Here is a 4,593-nt window from a genome sequence, read left to right on the forward strand (position 1 = left end):
CATCACCCTCAGGAAACAATCCGCAGCAGATGTAAGCCGAAAAGGCAAGCTGAGAAACCTGTAGGCCCCCAGAGGGGTGAAAAACGAGGTAAGGGGTCTCGACTCTTCACTCAACACCACTTCATGGTATGCCACCAATAAATCTATCACACTGAACAAACACGCTCTCTTCAACATGGACAACTCCTGTCCTATGTTGGGCAATGGCTGCCTATCCACCCAAATGTTCCCATTGAGGCCCCTCAAGTCAACACACATCATCAAACTTTATCCATTATCTTTGGGAGTCAAAACCACCAAAGCCAGCCATTCCGAGGACTCAGTTTCCTCAATCACTCCTAACTCTAACAACCTGTTCAACTCTTTTCTCAAGGGATCCAACATCAAATGTGGCACTTTCCATACCTTAAGCACCACTGGTTTCGCTCCCTCCGTCAATTTGATCCGATGCTCAAAACCAACCAACTTCACCAATTTTTCCACAAACAACTCAGGGAATTTCTTCACAATGTCCTAATTTTCATGCACACAATCCACTAACTTAACCTGCTCCTGTATCATTCAGATTAATGGTGATACCCACATCCCTCTGGTGTCTCCACTCAACAGACAATCTCCTCTCTTTGCCACATATGCCTTTCTCCATGTCTTCCTACCCTTGTAATCAATTAACATGGGCACATACCCCAACACTTCAATAGTCGCTCCCCCATACCCAAATGTTTTGATGTGTGCTTAGATCAATTCAACGCCCTCTGCACCATGCACCTTTTCCCAAATGCAATCACCCAGCAGGGTATAGGGGGACCCAGAGTCCGCCAAGGCGATCATCTGCTTCCCTCCAGTCATCACTTCACACTCCGGCATGTCCACTCTGTCCTTATCACACAAGACTTCTTTTGAAATCACCTCTTCTGTAATGGTAAACACAAAATTCCTCACACCTTTCTTAACATCTTCAAGCTTATGCACCACTTTGCTCTCTTCATTTATGTCTGTGGGGCCCTTACATAGTATCACATAGTGTCCCTTCCTTCCACACTTAGTACAAATAGCATTTTTAGAAAAACATTTGAGGTAATTTGCAGTGTGCTGTCCAGTGCCACAACGATAACATTTGAATTTCCCATTGTTCAATTTATGTTTTCACTCCTTCACACTCCTCTCATCTTTCTTTTCTTCTTTCTTGGAGCCAGCAACCTTAGAGACTGCTCCGTCCTCATGTTCATTCTTCTGCATTTCCTTCACCCAACATGCCATATGCACAATTCCTTCGATAATGGCAATGGCTTTCTTTAAAAAAGGATTCTTCACCAAAAGCCTTTCCTACACCTTAACATTGTTTGTACAACGTACAAGTTGGTCACAAACTAATGAATCAGTAAGATCACCAAATTTGCATGTCCTGGCCAAATTCCTTAGGCATGCCACGTAACTTTCTATACGTTCACTTTTTCCTTGGAGTGTAAAAAACCTATGACATTCCAAAACCATGTGTTTATCTGTGTTCCAAAATGCAATTCTAACATTTTCACAGACATTTCGTACACAACCCTGGCATCACCCTCCTCATGACCCACAGCAATAGCTTCCCAACTTTCATAAATATTTCTTCCCTCCACCCCAAGGTTGTGTAACAAAACACATTGTTTCCTGACAGCATAACTTAACATGTGTATTTGTAAAGCGCACGGCTGAGGCGAAGTTTCACCCACCAGAAGGCGCCTCAGGAAGATTCCATTCCCCAGGGCTTTCTGTAGGCATGATATTCTATATCAGAAAACTTGTGTTGTGAGTTGCTGGTGCCTGCTACATGGGGACCCGACTGCATAGGGACAAGCCAGGCAGAGAACAGCTTGGGTGGAAGAGATACTTTGGATGCACTGACCAGGACTGGGATCTGGAGCAGGAGCTAACCCTCTATTTTTAGGTCTGGCCTACAGAGAGTTGTTGAAGACATATTGTGAATAATACTATACATGGATTTGGCTTTGGGTCTGTCCCTTGCCTATGATTGGATGGCTTTCTTGTCTTTCTCAGGTTCCTGCTCTTGATTTAATGGTTTTCCTCCACTTTTTTGTTTTTGTGTCGCTCTTGACAGTTAGCTGCTTTGCCATTAGTTGAATGGATTAGTTGCATCTTTTCACTGCTGACATACGTAACTATTTTTTCATTTTTATAGAACATTAAGATCAGTACCAGGATGAAGAAGTGGGCCCCCTGCACCTGGAGAAGCTTGCTGGCCCGGAGTTACACTTCCACACAGCCAGATAACTTAAGTAAAAACAACAACACCCCCCAGTCTGTGATCATCACCCGTGCACAAGTCCATCTGAGTGCTAAAATGATCCAGAGCCTGTACAGCCTGCTGGAGAGCAGATCCGAAGATGCGGATAGTGACTTTGTCCTGTTCATAGAAACTGCAGTACCTCAGGCATGCCACCAGATCCCTCAGCTACCAACATCCTCTAAATCAGCCCAACAGCTGCCACAGAGGCCTGCTCCCCATCACCTCACTGGGGCTCAACCCAACAACAAACACAAAACCATCAAGCCTCACCAACTCCGTTTACAAGAACAAAAGACTCAGCCAGGCTCAGACAGCACGCAATCTAGTAGCCCAATGATTCCAGAGTTTTCGGAGAGCAGGCCCCCCACATAACCCCTCCTCGCTCACCTATTCAGATTGGGAAGCCATGATAGCCATGTACGGTGAGGGTGAGCTGAACTATTCTACTCCACATTTCCCAGATGTGATCCTTATGGGCCCCACTAAGAGTGTCAACAGATCCACAAGCAACAACCCTGGGGTATACTCAACAGACGTATGGGGAGTCCTACTAAATACCTTGCAACTAACAATCGAAACCCTTAACTATCAGTCCATGAAAATGGATACTCAGATTGAACTGTTAAATACACTTGCCGTCTTCACATCAGGGATTGATGCAAAAATCTAAAATCTTAACAATCTAATAATCAAAGCTCAAAAGACGGCACAAGTTCTGACACCGTTCATTCCCTCTGCTTGCCCCAAATCTTGGATAAACCAGAATCCCTCCCAGCCATGTTAAGTGGTAGCCCCAAGGACCTAAAAATCTGCCTAAGGCCATAAACCCTGTCAAACGACCTCCCAACGGAAGCTGTTACAAGTCCACCACAATATGAATCCTGCACAGCACCTGTACACACAATAGTCTCTCCCAGGGTGAACCAGGAATCACACACAGAGGCTCTGTTACCATCAGCTGTTACTCTGGTGTCGGTAGGTACCATTGAAGAAGTACGACAATTTTATCACAGTTTGGCTCATGACCTTCACAAGGGCCCTAACGATTAACCATTGGGCTCAAGCCATGTTCAGGGTCAACAGTCGGAAGAGCTACCGAAGAAAAATCGGCAAAAAGAGCAAAACACAGGGATAAAACCAAAGCAAGGAAAACAGTCTAATCTTTCTCTAGCAGCCGGAGCAATAACTCAAAATTATACAATAGGGACAATGCACAGGAAAAAGAGAAGGAACCAGATAGCGCCAATGGCAATCCACAGAGAATCACTCAGGATGCCACAGGTAACAGCACAGCACATTCTCCAGGAGGTAGCCCTGATGGGATCCCAAAATCAAGTCATCATGACACCATCATTAGAAGCCTCAAATCTCACCAGAGAAATCAGGCAGCCCACTTCAGGCCCCCTGGGAGACAGTGCTCCCTTTCCAGGAGCACTCTTTCTGACAGACCCGACTTTGCAAACAGGGGAGCAACACTAGTCCTGACTGCTGATCAGATAAAAATAACGTAAACAGTCGGAAACACAGAGTATCAGGCTACCCACAAAAAGGACAGACTAATGTCACCTCTATGAGTACCAGATCTTATTCTCCATCATAGATGCCAAGAAGTCCCAGGTCTTGACCCGCACCTTAACTGAGGAAATAGCAATCCCTCCTGGTACGGACAGTAGCTGGGTTGTTCTAAAGTACCTTGAATACAAGTCAAGAAGTCCATTCAACTTACTCAACTGAGGCAACATTCTTTGAGACAAATACTAGATACTGCAAACCTGTCCACAGCAGACATTTCCTCGGTCGAGTTTCTTTCACCCTGTTCAGGTCGCTGAAATGAAATCACTAAGGTGACCTGGATTTCCAGCTCAGCTGCTAGCCAGGTCATGGGAGCTGCAGAAGCCTTCAAAAACTGGAGCATTCAGGTTACCCCTTAAACAGAACCGGAGCATCCACAAATTGTACTCACGCAAACAACCAGCCAGGTGCTCGTGTCTCCCAAACATGTCCCTATTTCAGTCCTAAGAAGTGCACGGAGCAAATCACCATCGCCTCTGGCCCTGCAAGGTGCTTCGCAACCACCACATGGAACCAGAGGCCCCCGTTACTCCCACGATTGGAGGTGTCTCCCAGGCAACTTGAACCAATAATTCTGACTATTATGAACAAACCTCTTGGCACCAGCACACCTCGGGTACAACGGGAAGCTTCATGTATGTGCTTGGAATATCAACAGTTTACATAATAAACTGGCTATCCATGATACACTGAACTTTTTACTTTCCTTTCAAATAATCATGCTGCAGGAA

This window comes from Triturus cristatus, chromosome 3_2 (genome assembly GCF_964204655.1).
Source record: "Triturus cristatus chromosome 3_2, aTriCri1.1, whole genome shotgun sequence".
Classification (NCBI taxonomy): Eukaryota; Metazoa; Chordata; class Amphibia; order Caudata; family Salamandridae; genus Triturus; species Triturus cristatus.